Source organism: Amblyraja radiata, chromosome 13 (genome assembly GCF_010909765.2).
Source record: "Amblyraja radiata isolate CabotCenter1 chromosome 13, sAmbRad1.1.pri, whole genome shotgun sequence".
In the NCBI taxonomy this organism is placed as follows: domain Eukaryota; kingdom Metazoa; phylum Chordata; class Chondrichthyes; order Rajiformes; family Rajidae; genus Amblyraja; species Amblyraja radiata.
This window is the reverse complement of record NC_045968.1, coordinates 26,697,861-26,718,851: the sequence shown is the minus strand read 5'-3', so window position 1 is coordinate 26,718,851 and position 20,991 is coordinate 26,697,861. Positions and strand designations below refer to the sequence as shown.

At 45.1% G+C, this 20,991-nt stretch overlaps 1 protein-coding gene across 1 annotated transcript in view; it reads right to left on the bottom strand.

Moving 5' to 3' along the window:
* Positions 1–1,657, bottom strand: part of LOC116980149 (alpha-1,4-N-acetylglucosaminyltransferase-like) — a 33,449-nt gene extending 31,792 nt beyond the window's left edge. Inside the window, exon 1 of the mRNA XM_033032261.1 lies at positions 1,502–1,657. The gene's annotated coding sequence lies outside the window, so the exon portion shown is untranslated. The remainder of the gene's footprint in view (positions 1–1,501) is intronic.
* Between the last annotated feature and the right edge of the window lie 19,334 nt (positions 1,658–20,991).

Here is a 20,991-nt window from a genome sequence, read left to right as displayed (position 1 = left end):
ACACCCCATCTTAAAATTGTGCTTGACATCTGGGTCATTAAAGCATTCATATCCATAATCATCCTGATGGAAAGAAAAAGATCTAAAAAGCTCCATGTTTTAACTTGACTTCAGCAGAACAGTATTTGTTACATTCAAGTTCATATTTGGCAGTAAAACCAGTCAGCGACCATAAATTCCCATAGAGCAAAAACGAAAGATGTCGAACCATTGAAATCTTATTTATAACACGATTAGGCAAAAGTTACTTTAAAAGGAAACATTGCTAAGTGACATTTCGGGTGGGGACCCTTCTTCAGACTACACTTAGTGTTCCTATGGATAAATTGTTTTGATGCAATCATACTTTTCTTGCAGTCAATTTTAATCACACTGGAGAACAGCACGAGTGTCGAGTGTGGACTGCAAATGATACAAGGGGGTCAAAACAAAACAAAAGGGGGAAGGCTGCAGGCGTGCAAGATATATAAATGACAGAAGACAAACTGGTTATTAAAATTATAGTGTAGGAAGGAACTGCAGATGTTGGTTTAAACCGAAGAGAGACACAAAATGCTGGAGTAACGCAACGGGACAGGCAGCATATCTGTAGAGAAGGAATGGGTGAGGGTGATGGTCGAGATGCTTCTTTAAACCCTTTCTTAGAGGAACCATTCATCAGACTCTGAAAAAGGGTCTCGAGCCAAAACGTCACCCTTCCCTTCCCAGTGATGCTGCATGTCCTACTAAGTTACTCCAGCATTTTATGTCTGTCTTCAATGAAAAAGATAGCACAGATACAAATTTTGTTGATTGATTATCTCGGTTGGTTAGTGAAATCAAGAATACAGGATAGGGCATTCATAAACTACCAAGGCATGTTGCAAGCAGAAGAGAGACACAAAATGCTGGAGTAAATCAATGGGTGAGGAGCAACTCGAAGAAAAGAAATAGGTGATATTTCGGGTCGAGACCCTTCTTCAGACTGAGAGTCAGGGGAAAGGGAAACAAGGTATGTAAAGGTGCCGAATAAATCAGAGCCGGCACTGATAACCCAGTTACAGTGGAGACCACAATGGTCCAATGTTGGCTGTGGTGGAGGAGATAACAAAGGGATAAGAACAGTGAAACTAGCAGGACAACTAGAGTGGGAGAGGGATGGAGATAGAGGAAATTCAAGGATCACTTGAAATTAGAAAAAACATTGATATTCATACCGCTGGGTTGTAAGCTGCCCAAGGGAAATCAGAGATGCTGCTTCTCAAATTTGTGTGTGACCTCACACTGACAGTGGAGGAGGCCCAGAACAGAAAGGTCAGTATGGGAATGGGGAGGGGAGTTAAATGTTTGGCAACTGGAGGATTTCTGGACATTCCGTTGTTATATTTCTACATAGATCACTTTCCATTTGAAGATATCAACATAACACAAACACAAGGGAAATAAAACATTTTTTTCCAAGATAAGAAACAAAGTACAGTATAATTCCAAAGTAAATATGTTTACAAGCTTTGTCACTCACCTGTTTTAAACTGGCAGTGTCAGTGAAGATGTTTCGTGAGACTGTCCTCGATCGTTTAATTTGGCATTTGATATCTTGAGTTTATGTTTGCTTAACATTATTTATGAATAATGGGTGTGGCCAAAGAGAAATTTGATCATTTATGGGTGTGACACGAAGAGCGGTTTGTTGGAATACATGCAGTAAGGTAACAAAGAATATATTAAAACAGATGGAATTGAGGAAAGCAGGAAGTAATTTTAACAGATGAGGTGGCAACATTCAGTAAATGAGGAATTAGAGGTGAACATTTTGTGTGCACAAAATCATGAGAGGAATAGTTTGAATAGATGTACAGAGGGTCTTGCGTAGAGTAGGGAAATTGTGAACCACAGGACAGAGGTTTAAGGTGATGGGAGAAAGATTTAAAGGGAACCTGAGAGGTAACTTTTTCACATAAAGTGTGGTGTGTGCGTGTAAAGAGCTGCCGGAGGACTTTAGAGAATTCTTCTTTAGTCAGGTTCTCACTGTTTTCTGTTCACATTTTCAGCAGCAATTGTCAAGTTAGTTAGTTCATTAAATATCACTGAAAGCAAGAAAAATACTTGGAGACCTCTGAAGATACTGTGAAGTTTTAGAAGCAGATTAAGGCCATTCGGCCCTTCAAGTCTACACCATTCAATGTAGCTGATCCATCCTTCCCTCTCAACCCCATTCTCCTGCATTCGCCCCATAACACCTGCTACCCATGCACCCATGGCAGTTACGCTTGCTCAGCAGCAGAGACGGTGGCATCATTCATTCTCAAGATTTAATGTCCAGATTTCCTTCATTTGAATTTCATCTTCCATTTCAATTTCTTCTGGAAGGTTTCAAGTAGTCAGTGTGATCTTGCCCACCAGTAGGGTGTCAGGGGATGACACCGACTTCGGCAGTGACCACACTGACAATCGCAGTAGGGTGAGTTCACACGATGTATTCTATTTACAGTGGTAAAAGAGGCCGGGGCCACATGGGGACTCTGTACCTCATTGTCAGAGTGCATATGCAGAGGCGTTGGTGATATCGGGCTTGTCCCAGCTGCTTAGTCCTGGTCTACAGGGGAGGAGGCGTGTCAACCTCAGGCTTCTTTGTTCAGTTCACCCTTGTTTTGAGAGGATGTGCTGATGGTACAGGATTCTTCCTGGCAGCTCAGCGTTGTGCTAGAAGAGGCGATGCAGGTGGTCTCTGGATTATCCCAGTGGCCATTCGTTACATCTATGTAAGCACAATCCCTCACTGTCTATGGGCAGGCAGATAGTCTGGCATTTTAGGCTTGCCCCTAGCCATTCAGTCTTAGCCTCAGGTAGAGGTGCTGGTGACTCTCTCCTGTTTCCTCGCAGTCCAGTATTGACCACATGGTGGCATTGGTTGCCTCTGGTCTGTTGCTCAGTCTTTCTCAAAATTGCGACAGGGAATGCAAATACTCGTGTCACTTACCATTGTAAGTGAGCTGCAATGAAGTGAGATGTATTACTAATGTAAGAATACCGGTTATTTAATTTGCAACGTTGGCTTTATTAGTGTCACTGTAGACAAACAAATCTATTTTATTGTGAACACACTCTTTTCACTACTGCATACGAGATGGGAACATGCTATATAATGTTTTTTCATTGTGAGTGCAATCCAAACCAAACTGAACCCATATGTGATGATGCAAATGCACGTTTAATGTAAACACAAAAGTTAATTTGAAAGTCAAAGAAGGCAGAATTAGTGGCACGACAGCATCATTGTGATTGTAAAATGTGCAATTACGGGGGTGTCCATGAGAGAGAGAGAAGGAGTATGTCAGTGAGTCAGTGAGAGAGAATGTTGTGTCAATGAAATATGAATTGCGCAGCAATGTAGGCAATTTTAATAATTACTAGACCAAGGGGGACCCGTGGTAGCGAGGGGGTGGGGGGGGAGGCCTGCGGCGTCAAACACACACTAACTATCCCCCCCACACACACACACACACACTGAACACAGGGGAGGATAGGGGGAGGAGAGGCGGGGAGAGGGGGGTGGGGGAGATGGGGGAGGGAGAGGGGGGATGGAGAGGGTAGAGGGGGAAGGGGGGAGAGGGTGGGGGTGGAGAAGAGGGGAGGCAAGGGGGGATGGACAGAGAGGATTAGGGGGAGGGGGAGGAGAGCAGGGAGAGAGGGAAGGGGAGAGAGGGGTAGGAGAACGCGGGTGGGAGACGGGGGGGGAGGGTGGGAGAGAGGAATGGAGGAGGGGGTAGAGAGCGGTGGGGGAGGGGGGAGAGGGAGGAGAGAGGGGGAGACGGGGGGAGGGAGAGGGAGAGGGGGAGAAGGGAGGGAGTGAGAGGGGGAGGAAGGGAGAGGGGGAGACCATTGAGGGAGAGGGGAGGGAGGGAGTGAGGGAGAGGGGAAGGAGGGGGGGGGAAGGGGGAGGAGGTGGGAGTGGGGGAGGGAGAGGAGGGGGGAATGGGGAGAGAGTGGAGGTGGAGGGGTGTGGAGGTGGAGGGGAGAGGGGGAGGTGAGGAGAGGGGGAGGTGGGGTACGGGGGAGGTGGGGAGAAGGGGGTGTGGAGAAGGGGGCGAGAGTGTGGGTGGAGAGGGGAGGTGGGGAGAGGTGTGGAGAGGGGGGAGGTGGGGAGAGGGGGGAGGTGGTGAAAGGGGGGAAGTGGGGGAGGGGGAGTTGGGGAAGGGGAGAGAGAGGATGGGGAAGGAGAGCAGGGGGAGAGAGAGGTGAAGGGGAGTGAGGAGGGGGAGAGAGAGGGGGGGAAGGGGGGAGAGAAGGGAAGGATGGGGGATGGAGGGGAGGGTGGGGATAAGTGACGGAAGGATGGAGGGAAGGGAAGGGGGATAGGGGTGTGGGAGTGAGAGAGGGGGAGGAAGGAGGGAGGTAGTTAGAGAGAGGGGGATAGGGAGAGAGAGGAGAGCGGGGGGGTGAAGGAGGGCTGGTGGGAGGGGAGGAGGGAGGGGGAGGAGGGAGAGAGGGGAGGAGTGAGAGGGGGAGGGGGAGAGGAGGGGAGAGAGGGGGAAGACTGGGGAGGGGGGGAGAGGGTAGTGAGAGGGGTTGGGCCTCTCCCTCTATTCCCCACTCCCTATCACCCTTACTCCTCTCCCTCTATTCCCCTCTTCCCCCACTCTCCCCCCTCACCTCCCCCATCCCCCCCCCCCCTTCTCTCCCTACCCCCTCCTCCCTCATCCTGCGAGGGTAGATCCTCACAGGTCTTCTGAGGTGCATGTGAAAGAGTTTCTGCCAGGTGCATCTCCTTTCCACGTTTGTAGGTCAGGACGATGTCATATTTTTGAATTTGTAGAAACATCCATTGTAAGAGCGCTGGAGAGTTATGAATAGGTTTATTCAAAATACTGATAGAAGGTTGGTGGTCGGTTTCAATTGTAATAGTGCGACCAAAGATGAAATCGTTGAACTTTTTGCAGGCGAACACAACCGCTAATAATTCTTTTTCGATTTGGGCGTATCGTTGATCTGTGTCAGACATGGTGTGCGAGGCTTAGGCGACAGTCTTTTTGCCATGGCCATCATTCTGAAGGCATGCAGCTCCCAGGCCGTGCTGTGGGGTGTCACATGTAAGTGTAAAAGGCAGTCCAGGATCAAAGTACACAAGAGGCCGACATCTGCCATTTAAGAGTCTCAAACGCTGTCTGTTGTTGCTCATGACAGGTCCAAGCAGAATCCTTGTGTGTGAGATGGCAAAATGGGGCTGATATTTCATTGAAATCTGGAATGAATTTTCTCAAATAGTTCGCCATGCCCAGGAATCTCTGCAAACTGGGCACATCCGTGGGTGCTGGAAGTTCATTAATATCACTGGTTTTCGCTGGATCCATTTTCAGGCCTTCCTTGGTAAATATATGGCCTAGGTATTTTACCTCATTCACTCGGAATCTGCATTTTTTGGGATTGAGTTTGAGATGGATGGCCTCGGCATGCTTCATTACTTTTATCAAATTGGCATCGTATTCCTGGATCATTTTTCCAACAATAAAGATATCATCCACTGCGATGGAGCATGGGTATCCGGCAAACTATTGTTCCATGGATTGTTGAAATACTTCACTGACAGAACTTATACCAAAAGGCATCCTCAAATTTTTATCACGTCCGAACAGAGTACTGAAAGTTGTCAGCTTGGAGGATTTAGGTATGTTGCAAAACCTACCTTAAGTGTCGCTGCAAGATCTGTCCAAGCCCATGTGTACGATTTTGGCGCTGTTGAGAGGGGGGGGGGGGGGCGGGTTTAAAACGCGATTTTCCCTAGGCTATTCAAATCGAGGTTGTTCAGCCTACTTAGTTGCTGACGAAAAATCGCTGGGAGATTCTTTCGCTGCAGCTATTTTTAAACTATATCGGTTAATTTAATTGTTATAGTAGGTTAAAAATTATCCTCTAAACCCGTGACCGCCGACAACGGGACGGATCTCATACAGGGGACAACGGAAGGTAGGTTGTTTATTTTTACATTAAAAAGGGCTTCTTAAGATCCCTTTATACAAAGTTTTATGTTGCGAGTAGCTAATTTGGGGCCCATTAAATCCCGCAGTATTTTTCTGGGCATTTGGGGTACAAATTCACCGCAATGGGAACGTTCAAAACCAGCGCGTTCCACAGAGTTCCACAGGATCCCACTCGAAAGCTGATTTAAATGGCCATTAATTTACAGCAATTGAACACTAAATTCCTTCCATTTGGCTTATAAATTAATGTAAATGAGATTTTTAAATCATGTTTTATTGTGAATTCATTGTGAATGTTATTTGGACACTTAGGCTATTTAAAAATGTTAATCTTTTCTTAAGAAATGGATAGATGTTTAGATCTAGTAATTGAAGTTTGGAATTAGCTACAATTGGGTAACTAACTAATTATATGTTTTAATTTCAAGTCATCCAAGTAAGATTGTTTCATATTTGTTTCAGAATGCTTCAATCTATAATAACTGAAAATTTCTTTCAGTTCTCTTAATTTTTAAGAAAGTTATGGCATTTCACTGTCCTCGATCACAGCTTTTGTGTTAAGTCAATGGAAAATCAATAGGGAACAAGATGCTAATTTCCGACTATGAAAATGGCCATAGATTTTATAATACTGAAGATATGAAAGTGAATTAGGTGTCAAATTAAACTTATTTTTGTGCTTTATCTGATGGGATAAATTGCAGACTTGATTTTTAAAATCACAAAATTTTGTAACATTGCTAGAGGATTTATGTTTCAGTGGAATCTGCAAGAATGAACTCTTGGCATCCAGCACTGTGAATACAGTTGTTTCGGCCATCTGCACCACAACTTCGTCCACCGAACACATTGGATAACGTGATCTCTTAATTGCTGTATTTAAGTCCTTGGGGTTAATGCAAATCCGTATCTCATCTTTATTCTTCTTAGTAGCGACAACCATTGAGGAGACCCAGTCTGAGGGTTCAGTTACTGGATTAATCACACCAATAGCCACCATTCTGTTAAGTTCACTTTGTACATGATCCCGCATAGCATGGGGGAATCCTGTGAGCTGGATGAACAACTGGGATTGCCTCAGGGTTAATAGTAATCATGTATCTCACAGGCAACCTGCCCAGCTCATCGTTAAACAAATCCTTGTTTTGTGTTAACATGTAATGTGTAAAATCACAGCCTATAGTCAGTGGACAGACTGAAGGGATGAAGGAAATCAAACCCATGTCATGGCATCAATCAATCAATCAATCAAGTTTTATAAGTGCAAGTGAAATGAATTTGCCAGCAGCAGTACAATAAAAAAGAACACACAATACACATTAATAAAATTTAACACAAACATCCACCACAGCATTCATCACTGTGGTGGAAGGAACAAAATTTGGCCAGTCCTCCTCCATTTTCGTTCATGGTCGGGACCTCAACTCTCCGCAGTCGCTGCTGCGGGTGACCAGATGTACTGACAGGGTAAGTCCAGGTAAGTCCTGAATCGGTGCCTCCCCACCGCAGTCCGAGGCTTCAAGATGTTGTAAGCCGCAGACCGGTGGTCGAAGATTTAAAGTCCCGGCCGTGCCGCAGCCAGAAGCACCGCAGACCACAAGGCCGGTGGTCAGAGCTCCTCTCCAGGGATCCCTGGCGAGGTACCCCGATGGTAAGTCCCCACCACGCCCGCAGGAGAAGTAGGCCGCGCCAGCTAGAGCTCCGCAGAGCGTGGCTTCAGGCTGCCACGGGCCAGCCTGGATGAGGGAATTGAATGCAATATCTCCAAGTTTGCAGATTTACCTTTCATAAATCCATGCTGAGTTTGTCCAATGAATTCACCACTTTCCAAATGTGCTGCTATCCCATCTTTAATAACTGACTCCAGCATTTTCCCCACTACCGATGTTAGACTAACTGGTCTGTAATTCCCCTCCCTCCCTTTTTAAAAAGTGGGGTTACATTAGCTACCCTCCAATCCTCATGAACTACTCCAAAATCTAAAGAGTTTTGAAAAATTATCACTAATGCATCCACTATTTCTGCGGCTACTTCCTTCAGTACTCTGGGATGCAATTTATCTGGCCCTGGAGATTTAGCGGCCTTTAATCCATTCAATTTACCTAACACCACTTCCCGGCTACCCTGATTTCACTCAGGTCCTCCATCTCATTTAAACCCCGGTCCCTTGCTATTTCCGGCAGATTATTTATGTCTTCCTTAGTGAAGACAGAACCAAAGTAGTTATTCAATTGGTCTGCCATGTCCTTGTTCCCCATGATCAATTCGCTTGTTTCTGACTGTAAGGGACCTACATTTGTTTTAACTAATCTTTTCCTCTTCACATATCTATAAAAGCTTTTGCAGTCAGTTTTCATGTTCCCTGACAGTTTTCTTTCATAATCTATTTTCCCTTTCCTAATTAAGCCCTTTGTCCTCCTCTGCTGGACTCTGAATTTCTCCCAGTCCCCTGGTAGGCTGCTTTTTCTGGCTAATTCAGAATTCACTTTAAGAATTCACTTTAAGACTAAAGGAATGCAGCAGACCGCGACCATAACAAGCTAGTGGGCTAAACTACAAATACATGACTCATAACATGAGCCACTAATCTACAGATGGCTAAGGCACAGTGTACAGTAAGTCCTTTAAAAGAGGGGGGAGAGGGGGAGAAGGAGTGGAAACAACTTTTAAGAAGCCAGAGATTCACGGCTGTGAAGCTCGGCGGACATTTAACATTACCGGTCGGTTATCCTTGGTTCTGAAAACTACTACTTACCTTTTTTTCCCAATGAGCCAATGAAACACACCGGTCAGCACCGGCTCCAACCTACGAGAACCTTTGACATCCTGGCGACCGATTAGGACCTCCTGGCGATCCATCTACGGCATGAGAACTCTCGCTACTCTCCATGGCAGCTTCATTCTAGTCACTGCTAATTTTTCAACATGTTTCAGCGACCATAATGAGGTCGCGACGAGTTCCCAGAATGTGGAACTCCTCGCGACCATGAAGGCGAATCCCCAGCAACTACCCGCGAACATGTGGCGACCATGTGATGACTGCATAGTTTGCCTAAAATGTCGCCTATGTGGGACAGGCCCAAGAATTACTATTAAATAGAACCACAATATCCTACCAGTTTTACTACATGAGGTGATATGTTTCTTTTTTATTATACTATGATTGGCTTTCAGCATGTAAAATAGTAAGATTAAACGAGAACTTACCAGTTTGAAGTTTGATCTGTATTTTATGAGGATTTACGATGAGGGATTACGTAAAGAACCGCTCAGTGCGCAGGCGCGGCATACTTCCAAGCAGCGGTGTGGAATCACAGATAGACATAGTTATTTGAAGTAAACATAGTAAAGACAAGGAGAAATCAGTTTATTATTTTGATCCATATAATGAGGGTGGGAGCGGAGGGCACGTAATCCCTCATCGTAACTCCTCATAAAATACAGATCAAACTTCAAACTGGTAAGTTCTCGTTTAATCTTACTATTTTACTTCGGAGTCACGTGAGTGACTACGTGAAGACTTCAAAGCTCTGTGATTTCAAACCGTGTAACAGTTTTATTTCACTCACTGCCGAAGTTCTTGAGGGAGGAAGTGTTATCGTAATCAACCAAAGAATCTGTTTGTAGAAAAACACAATGGTATTTTTTAACAATAACAACAAAGAATTAAATTGCTCCCCTGGGCTTAAATTAAATATTTGCAGTCCGTAAATCTTTGCTGCAAATAAAACAGGTTTTGCCAACGGCTTATTATAAAATTTCTGAATGTCGTTTCCCTCGACCATCCTGCTGTATTCAGAATATGGTCAACCGGTATGTCCATTCTCTCGGCCGTTGACGTAGATGCTGCCCTAGTGGAATGAGACTTAAACGTATTAGTATCTATTCCGGCAGCCTTCAGTACCTGTTTGAGCCATCTTGAAATGGTTTGGCTCGTTACCCGGCCATGAGGTTTCTTGTGGCTGACCCATAAGGCTTTTTCACTCCCTCTGATATTGTGGGTTGTGTCTATGTAATGTTGTAGATGGGTCACGACACACAACCGTGGCTCTGGTGGGTAGGCCCGGAATACCACTACTGGATTAGCTGTTCCTGGCCTGCTTTGTTTCACCAGACCCTGTATGATGAATGTGATCTGATCTGGGGTGGTCACCATGTTGTCCAGCCTCAACTTGTGTAGTGACTGGACCCTCTGAGCGGATACAAGTGCCATTAACATGAGCGTCTTTAGTGTAGCTTGCTCGTGGCCGAGGGATCAGGCTGGTGGCCATTCCCTGAGATATGTCAGGACCACACTGATATCCCAAATATGGGTATACCTGGGCTTAGGGCTTGATATTGTAAATGCCCTTCATCAGTTTTACCACCAGTGGATGGGATCCCATCGCCTGTTGTCCTGGCGCTGGTTTGAGATAAGCAGAAAGAGCACTCCGCGCTGTGTTGATGGCACTGTAGCTGATCCCTTCATCGTGGTGTACATAGGCCAGGAACTCCAGTACGTTGGTGGCTGTGGCTGTTGCGTACGTTGTCCCTGTTTCCTGGCAGTACTTCTCCCATTTTTTGATGCTGGTTAAGTACTGTCTCTTGTTGGATGTTCGAAGGGATGCCGACATGGTGGTGATGGTTTGTTCGGACAATCCTAGTTCCAGGTAAGGTCTGTTCAAAACCTGCAACCCAGGAGTTTAATTTTCTCATGGCATGGGTGTTTAACTTACCTGGTAGGTAAGTAGCTGATAGCCAAATATGTCTTTCGACACACCCTTTCCAAATCATGTTGACCAATTTGTCGCATGATAACGATTTTATGCCGCCCATATGGTTAATATAAGCCACCACCATAGCATTATCAATTTGTAACCGAACATGCAAGTGCTGCATATTAGATACATATGCTTTTAAACCATAAAAGGCGCCCAACATCTCTAGATAGTTAATGCCCAGTGTAAGTAGTAATGCTGACTCTAGGTTAGTCCATCTACCACCTGTGCTGGATATGGAGTTAGTCGCTCCCCAGCCTGAGCACTGACATCTGTTTGAATAACTAAAGTAGGGTTAGTGATGATGATAGGGCTGAAACTATGCCAAACGTTTTCTGCCCACCACTGTAGCTCTGATATTGCTTCAGTGGGTAATTTCATGACACGATCATAGTGACCTGTATGTCGTTTTAGTGCCTGTACCTTTGCTCTCTGTAAATTTGATAGTGCAAAGGTCCGAATTGTGTAGCCGGAAATGCTGCTACCATTTCCCCAATTACTCTTGCTACTTGTCGAATAGTTGGTCGCTCGTTGACCATTAAATTGTTGCATGATTGTGCTAATTCAACCATTTTTGCCTTTGGCAAGGTAACAGTCATATGGACTGAGTTAATTGTGAAGCCCAGGTAGTCCATGATAGTGGATGGCTTCAACTTAGATTTATCTGGATGTAGGACGAACCCCAGAGTTTCGAGGAGCTGTTTTGTAGCTGATACTGCTGCCACAGCCAATTCCATCGTTTTCCCCTACTATCAGAATATCATCCAGATATGCCATGACAATATGTTTTTGTTTTCTTAGTATTGCCATGGCTGGTTTCAATATTTTGGTGAATAATCTTGGGGCTGAAGTTAGACCATTGGGCAATGCTTTGTACTGCCATCGCTGTCCCATCCAGATAAATTTTAGGTATCTGCGATGATCCTTGTGTCTCTCCTCCATTTAGGTGGAGACATGTCCCCGTCCGACGAATCGGGAAACACCGGCCGGTTGGTTTTCCTGGTGGATTTTTTTCCCCCCAGTCCGCTGTTCAGGCGTTTAGCCGGACTGGGCTTGGCTCGGTGTCGGGGATGGTGGAGCGCTCTATGAGCGGTCCTGCCGCCTGCCGCTCCAGCGGCTCAGGCGGCTGTCTCTCCCATGCGGGTGGAGAGACGTCCCCTCCGATAAGTCGGAAGCTACCGGCCAGATGCCTCTTCGGCTGGCTATGCATCCAGCCCGCTGCTCAGGTACTAGCGGGCTGGGCTCGGCACGGTGTCGGGGAACAGCGGAACACCTGTTGCTGCCCCCACTGCAATGGAACGCTCCTCCGCTGGAGTCGAGCGGGGGACAGGTTCTTCTAGAGCTTTTGTGCCTTGTAGAAGCGAGAGCGCCCCTCAAGCAGCGCGTCCCGCAGGCACCTGCTCCGAGAGCTGCTCCAGCGGCTCAGGCGGCTCTCTCTCCCCTCGTGCGGGTGGAGAGACGTCCCGTCCGAATTCGAGAAAACACCTGCCTCGAACGGGGGACAGTTTTGTTCCAGAGCCTTTTTCTCTGCCTGTAAAACACAAGCAGAAAAAGGCTCCCCTGTAATAGAAACCCGACCTCAGGGTACTCACCTGACGGTCTGTTTCATTCTGTAGTGGCAGTGTTCCTAAATTCCTTAACATTGTAAATTATGAAACACTGAAGATAGGTTGGAAAAATAAGAGTGAGGATTTCTAGACATGCCATTCATTTATTTTTCCACAGATCACTCTCCAGTTGAAGATATCAACAGAAACCGAGAACAAGAGAAATAAAACAAATGTTTCCAACATTAGAACCAAACTACAATATAATTCCACTTTAAATATGTGTAAGATCTTTGTCACTCACCTGTTTTAAACTGGCAGATGGTTTGTGAGACTGGTTGAGATAGTTTTGCATTTGGCATCTGTTTATGTTTGCGTAACTTAAATTATCATTTATGGGTGTGACGCAAAGAGCGGTTTGACGGAAAACAGATAGACAATGTGACCATCATGGGAAAGAATGGAAAAAAAATGTTATTAATAAGTTTAATAGATCAGGTAGGCCGTGGGCCGAGATGCCAAAAGGGCTCTAGATTTTAACTTTCATGACCCATGTCTGGTATCTACTTGAAATTTTGCACAGATTTAGATAAAATCATAACTCGACAGTGCAAAAAGTTGCACACTAATTAATTAAGCTAATTAGATTACTCCCAGTGCCACATGACACAAGGCTGGGTGGCAATGTGAACTGTGAGAAGGATGCTATGAGAATGCAGGGTGACTTGGACAGGTTGGGGGAGTGGACAGATGCATGGCAGACGAAGTTTAATGCGGATAAATGTGAGGTTATTGACTTTGGTAGCAAAAACAGGAAGGCAGATTGCTATCTAAATGGCGTCAAGTTGGGAAAAGGGGAAGTACAACGGGATCTGGGGGTCCTTGTTCATCAGTCTATCAAAGTAAGCATGCAGGTACAGCAGGCAGTGAAGAAAGCGAATGGCATGTTTGCCTTTATAACAAGAGGAATCGAATATAGGAGCAAAGAGGTCCTTCTGCAGTTGTACAGAGCCCTAGTGAGACCACACCTGGAGTATTGTGTGCAGTTTTGGTCCCCTAATTTGAGGAAGGGCATTCTTGCTATTGAGGGAGTGCAGCGTAGGTTTACAAGGTTAATTCCCGGGATGGCGGGACTGGAATATGCTAAGAGAATGGAGCAGTTGGGCTTGTGAGTGTTGAATTCTCTGCCTCAGAGGGTGGTGGAGGCAGGTTCTCTGGATGCTTTCAAGAGAGAGCTAGATAGGGCTCATAAAAACAGTGGAGTCAGGGGATATGGGGAGAAGGCAGGAACGGGGTTCTGATTGGGGATGATCAGCCATGATCACATTGAATGGCAGAGCTGGCGCGAAGGGCCGAATGGCCTTCTCCTGCAACTATTGTCTATTGTCGCATGCTAGTGAGGGCAGGAATAGAGGATGGACCAGATGAATGCACTCCTGGGGAACTGGTGCATGGGACACAGATTCTGATTTTTGGATCATTGGGATCTTATCTGACGTTGGGATGACATGTAAAATGATGACAAGTTGAACATAAACTGGTGAGGTAAGTACTCGGAAATGTTTAAACTAGATTGGGAGGTGCCTGGAGCAGAAAGAAGGCAGATAAAATTTGGGGGCAAATACTGTAGTCAAAGAAATCGAGATTAGCAAATGTGATAGGCAGGAGCATGGCAAAGAGATAAGAATGACCAAAGGTTTAAATTGCATTTATTTCAATGGTACGGCAGACAATCTCAGGGCATGAATTGGTTTGGGGAAATGAGATATACAGTAATAGCCATAACAGAAACCAAGCTGAGGAAGGGGAAGATTGGCAGCTGAATATTCTAGGTTACCAATGCTTTGGATGTGTTAGAGATGTAGGTAAGAGAGGAGGAAGAGGAGTGAGAAGTGAATCCTTTCTGATGTGGGAGGACCTAATTACAGAGCTTAGAGGGAATATTCGGGAGATTGTCCAGTAAGACAATACAGGTAGAAAGAATCTAGAAGGGAATAATCACATTGATGGGACTGCATTATGAGCCCAACACTAGTCAGCAAGAATCATAGCCATATAACCATATAACCATATAACAATTACAGCACGGAAACAGGCCATCTCGGCCCTTCTAGTCCGTGCCGAACACGTATTCTCCCCTAGTCCCATCTACCTGCACTCAGACCATAATGGGGCTTTTTCACGGGGTGAGTTGACGCAAGATGTCACCAGAGTGAAGTGGTCGTGGTCCAGCACGAGTTTCGCACGATATAACGGGGGGTAGATAAAGAGTTCCCACGGTACTCGGCATTTCTGTTATTTGTGCGAGTGACTTGTCCGTCTCCCGAGCTTTCCCGTTAATCTTGAATGAACATCGTGAACTGTAGTGTTGTTAATCACGTGGCACAAATGATGTTACTTTGTTTTCACACACTATATTGGGTTTTTTCACACACTATATTCCTCCCTTGGTTGAATTGGCTCATTTGGAGACATGCCTATACTAAGTATTTTCGAGTACAGGATGGTGGTTATTTTCATTGACGCGCTGTATGCAGCAGCCCACTATGTGCATCGAGAACGCTTGTGTGAAGGCAGAAGGGTGAGATTAATTAAAAAGAGAATTAAGAGGAAGTCTCACTGGGTGAAGCCCATCTTTCAACGGAGACCTCAATTTGGACAATATGATCAGCTGCTTAATGTGCTGTGCGAAGAGGATAAAAGTGCATTCACAAACTTTGTCAGAATTTCACCCGAGCTCTTTAATGAGCTGAAGAATAATCTGTTTTTTTTTAGACAAATGTTGTTTGGTGTGATGCACCTTCTCTCAATATGTGCAAGAAGTCGTCTTTTTATTTTGTCAAATAGGAATAAAGACTTTGTCTCACATTGACCGTGATGGTTGTCTTATTTTATTATCTACTGAGAGGTGAAACTTTCAAACGTTTAACCAGTCAGTAGACCGACAATAAATAGTAACAATCGAGCCATAAATGGTGTATACAAGGTGAAGGGAACAACGCTGTGTGCAAGATAATGTTTAAAATCATGCGAGGAATCGATCGGGTAGATGCACAGTCTCTTGCCCAGAGTAGGTGAATCGAGGACCAGATTACATAGGTTTAAGGTGAAGGGGAAATGATTTAATATGGATCTGATTAAATACTGTCGGTGGTAAACCCGATCAAAAACAACACCAGGACGTCTATTAAACACCAGAGATCCCAGTAAACACCCAGCTGAGACTTATTACAGGTCTAGTGGAAAGACACAAAGCGCTGGAGCAACTCAGCGGGTCAGGCAGCATCGCTAGACAACATGGATAGATGATGTTTCGGATCGGGACTCTTCTTCAGCGCTGAGTTACTCCCGCATATTGTGTCTTTCCAATGCAGATTAGCGTCTGCGATTCTTTGCTCCTGCATTACGGGGTCTATCTCGATTCCCGATAAAGTCTAAAACCCATCCTCCAGAGTTCTCAGCCCAGGGCGCCCATAAACAAGCCCTTAACTCCACACTGGGGACAGAGGCTGAGAGGTGTACAAAACCATGAGACGAACAGGCAGGGAAATAGACAGAGTCCAGGGTAATATATGTCCTTTGCCCACAGAGGGGATTTGAGGACCAGAGGGCATAGGTTCAAGGTGAGGGGGGAAGATCTAATAGGAATCTGAGTGAGGGGTAATATTTTCGCACAAAGGGTGGTGGGTGTATGGAACAAGCTGCCAGAGGAGGTAGTTGAGGCTGGGTCCATCCCTACATTTAAGAAACATTTAGACAGGTACATGGATAAGACAGGTTGGGAGGGATATGGACCAGACGCAGGCAGATGGGACTAGTTTCGATGGGACATTTTGGCCGGTATGGGCAAGTTGAGCTGAAGGGCCGGTTTCCACACTGTAACTGGATAAAGCCAGTGAGTATACGATCTAAGATAGTCCGAGGGTCTCGAATGAGGTAGGTAGTAGTTCAGGAATGCTCTGTGGTTGGTGTTAGGATGGTTCAGTTACATAAGTGCTCAAATGTAGGCACCGTTTTCGCAGTGGAAGCTCCGAGGCTGTGCAGCGGGCGATTGTCGTGTTGGCTGGGACTCCTGTTATCCATGCAGGGGATTGACCTCCGTCTGAAGAAGGCTCTCGACCCGAAACGCCACCCGTTCCTTCTCTCCAGAGTTGCTGCCTGTCCGGCTGAGTTGCTCCAAGCAACTGGTGTCTATCTTCAAAGGACTGACCACCGGGCTGGATGTCGGGGCTGGCGTGTTGCGTTTCACAGACCGAACTGTCCAATTAATGGTAACAGATGGGTACTGAGGGAAGTCCCCCCCCCCCTCTCTGTTTATCTTCCCTTTCTTTAACTTTTGTGCCTCTATGCAAGTATCTCGCGAGCCATCCCAGACTGCCCATTTCTGCTCCCCCTCGTCTTTAATAACTACATTTCCCTAACAATTACTATCTTTGTTAGTTATAGGAGCAAAATTAGGCCATTCGGTCCATTAAGTCCACTCCGCCATTCAATCGCGGCTGATCTATCTCTCCCTCTCAACCACATTCTCTTGCCTTCTCCCCATAACCTCCTGACAGCCGCACTAATCAGGAATGTATCTATCTCTGCCCCTATTCTTCACCCTTTTGACAGTAGTTTTGTTTTATTGGAGACGCGGGAGACAGCGGATGCTGGAATACTGAGCAAAACACGAAATGCTGGAGGAACTCGGTGCATTTGTGTTTAAGAAGGAACTGCAGATGCTGGAAAATCGAAGGTACACAATAATGCTGGAGAAACTCAGCGGGTGCAGCAGCATCTATGGAGCGAAGGAAGTAGGCAACGTTTCGGGCCGAAACTTTGCCTATTTCCTTCGTTCCATAGATGCTGCTGCACCCACTGAGTTTCTCCAGCATTTGTGTGTGTGGGTGGGAGTAGGGGGGAGGGGGGGGGGGAGAGAGATAAGGCAGCCTGAAGAAAGGGTCGCCTGTCCATTTCCCTCCGTAGATGCTGCCTGGCCCGCGGAGTTCCTACAGTCTTAGAAACTGCTTTAGACAAAAAGAGACACAAACTGCTGGAGTAAAATAGCTCAGCAAGTGAGGTACCTGAACACTCAAAAATGAAAAAGAATGAAAATGTGATTATTTCACCTCCCTTCAACTATTTTGTGTTTCAGCATGAGAGAGATTATAACATTAGAGACATTCATCTTGTAGTGATGTGTTAATGAAGAATTGCAGACATCAATCTGATAGTAAAAAATATATTTATTTAACAATGAGGTAAAACAAGCACTGACAATCAAACTGCTCAGTTACTCACCGTTCGCAGGAGTTCCCACGGTACCCGCAAGAGTTATTACGGATATCGCACGGATATCGCACTGGCCACTATGTTCATACAATGTTGCAATGCTTACCCACAAGTGTACAAGTCACTCTTGGAGAAATTCAAACTTTCTTGAATTTTCTCCCGAGTGACAAAGTTACACGACTACCTGCCGTTAGCGCCACGGTGGTCCACGGTGGTCCACGAATGCCGTACTGTTATCGCACGAGGTTCCCACGATGTTAAACTCTGGTTCACTCTTGCGTCAAGTCGCCCCGTGAAAAAGCCACTTTAACCTCCATTCCTTTCCCCTCCATATAACTATCCAATTTATTTTTAAATGATAAAATCGAACCTGCCTCCACAACCTTCACTGGAAGCTCATTCCACACAGCTACCACTCTCTGAGTAAAGAAGTTCCCCCTCATGTTACCCCTAAACTTCTGTCCCTTAATTCTCAAGTCATGTCCTCTTGTTTAAATCTTCCCTACTCTCAGTGGGAAAAGCTTATCCACGTCAACTCTGTCTATCCCTCTCATCATTTTAAAGACCTCTATCAAGTCCCCCCTTAACCTTCTGCGCTCCAAAGAATAAAGACCTAACTTGTTCAACCTTTCTCTGTAACTTAGTTGCTGAAACCCAGGCAACATTCTAGTAAATCTCCTCTGTACTCTCTCTATTTTGTTGACATCCATCCTAAAATTAGGCGACCAAAATTGTACACCATACTCCAGAATTGGCCTCACCAATGCCTTGTACAATTTTAACATTACATCCCAACTTCTATACTCAATGCTCTGATTTATAAAGGCCAGCACACCAAATGCTTTCTTTACCACCCTATCTACATGAGATTCCACCTTCAGGGAACTGTGCACAGTTATTCCTAGATCCCTCTGTTCAACTGCATTCCTCAATTCGCTACCATTTACCATGTACGTCCTATTTTGATTTGTCCTGCCAAGATGTAGCACCTCATACTTATCAGCATTAAACTCCATCTGCCATCTTTCAGCCCACTCTTCCAACTGGCATAAATCTCTCTTTAGACTTTGAAAATCTATCTTCGTATCATCTGCATACTTACTAATCCAATTTACCACACCATCATCCAGATCATTAATTTACATGACAAACAACAGTGGACCCAACACAGATCCCTGTGGCACCCCACTAGTCACTGGCCTCCAACCTGACAAACAGCCATCCACCGTTACTCTCTGGCATCTCCCATTCAGCCACTGTTGAATCCATCTTGCTACTTCACCATTAGTACCCAACAATTGAATCTTCTTAACCAACCTTCCATGAGGAACCTTGTCAAAGGCCTTACTGAAGTCCATATATACAACATCCACTGCTTTACCCTCATCAATTTCCCGAGTTACCTCTTCAAAAAATTCAAGAAGGTTAGTCAAACATGACCTTCCATGCACAAATCCATGTTGACTGTTCCTAATCAGTCCCTGTTTATCCAGATGCTTATATATATTATCTCTAAGTATCCTTTCCATTAATTTGCCCACCACTGACGTCAAACTAACAGGTCTATAATTGCTAGGTTTACTCTTAGAACCCTTTTTAAACAATGGAACAACATGCGCAGTACGCCAATCCTCCGGCACTATTCCCGTTTCTAATGACATTTGAAATATTTCTGTCATAGCCCCTGCTATTTCTACACTAACTTTCCTCAATGTCCTAGGGAATATCCTGTCCGGACCTGGAGACTTATCCACTTTTATATTTTTCAAAAGTGTCAGTACTTCCTCTTCTTTGAATCTCATAGTTTCCATAGCTACTCTACTTGTTTCCCTTACCTCACATAATTCAATATCCTTCTCCTTGGTGAATACCGAAGAAAATAAATTGTTCAATAGCTCTCCCATCTCTTTTGGCTCTGCAGATAGCTGTCCACTCTGACTCTCTAATGGACCAATTTTATCCCTCGTTATCCTTTTGCTATTAATATAGCTGTAGAAACCCTTTGGATTTACTTTCACCTTACTTGCCAAAGCAACCTCATATCTTCTTTTAGCTTATCTAATTTCTTTCTTAAGATTCTTTTTACATTCTTTATACTCCTCAAGCACCTCATTTACTCCATGCTGCCTATAATTATTGTAGATCTCTCTCTTTTTTCGAACCAAGTGTCCAATTTCCCTTGAAAACCATGGCTCTTTCCAATTTTTACTATTTCCTTTCAACCGAACAGGGACATAAAGATTCTGTACTCTTAAAATGTCACCTTTAAATGTCCTCCATTTCTCTTCCACATCTTTCCCATAAAACAAAATGTCCCAATTCACTTTTTTAAAATATTTTCGCATCTCCTCAAAGTTAGCCTTTCTCCAATCAAAAATCTCAACCCTAGGTCCAGTTCTGACCCTCTCCATAATTATATTGAAACTAATGGTATTGTGATCACTGGACCCGAACTGTTCCCCAACGCATACCTCTGCCACCTGACCTGTCTCATTTCCTAACAGGAGGTCCAGCACCCCCCCTTCTCTAGTAGGTACCTCTATGTATTGCTGCAAAAAACTATCCTGCACACATTTTACAAACTCCGAACCATCCAGCCCATTTACAGAATGTGTTTCCCAGTCTATGTGTGGAAAATTGAAATCTCCCACAATCACTACCTTGTGCTTACTACTAATATCTGCGATCTCCTTACATATTTGCTCTTCCAATTCTCGCTCCCCATTTGGCGGTCTATAATACACCCCTATAAGTGTTGCTACCCCTTTTCCATTTCTCAGTCCCACCCAAATAGCCTCCCTAGACGAGCTCTCTAATCTATCCTGCCAAAGCACTGCTGTAATATCTTCCCTGACAAGCAATGCAACACCTCCACCTCTTGCCCCTCCAATTATATCACACCTGAAGCAACAAAATCCTGGAATATTTAGTTTCCAATCACAGCCCTCCTGCAACCATGTTTCACTGATCGCCACAAGATCATACTTCCAGGTGTCAATCCAGGCTCTAAGTTCATCCACCTTTCTTACAATGCTCCTCGCATTAAAGTATACACATTTAAGAAACCCGCCCCCTCTTATTCTCTGTTTATTGTCTTTTTCTTCTTTCTCCCCTACATTTTGGGTCAGAGTGCTAGCCTTCTCTGCCTCCTGCCTCACACACTGACTGCTAGCTTTCCCTATTTGAGTCCCTCCCCCCCAACTGTTCTAGTTTAAAGTCTCCCCAGTAGCCTTTGCAAATCTCCCCGCCAGGATATTTGTTCCCGTCGAGTTCAAATGCTACCCGTCCTTTCTGTACAGGTCGCACCTTCCCCAAAAGAGGTCCCAATGATCCAGAAACTTGAATCCATACCCACTGCACCAGTCCCTCAGCCACGTATTTATCCTCCACCTCGCTCCATTCCTACTCTCACTGTCGCGTGGCATAGGCAGTAATCCTGAGATTGTTATCTTTGCG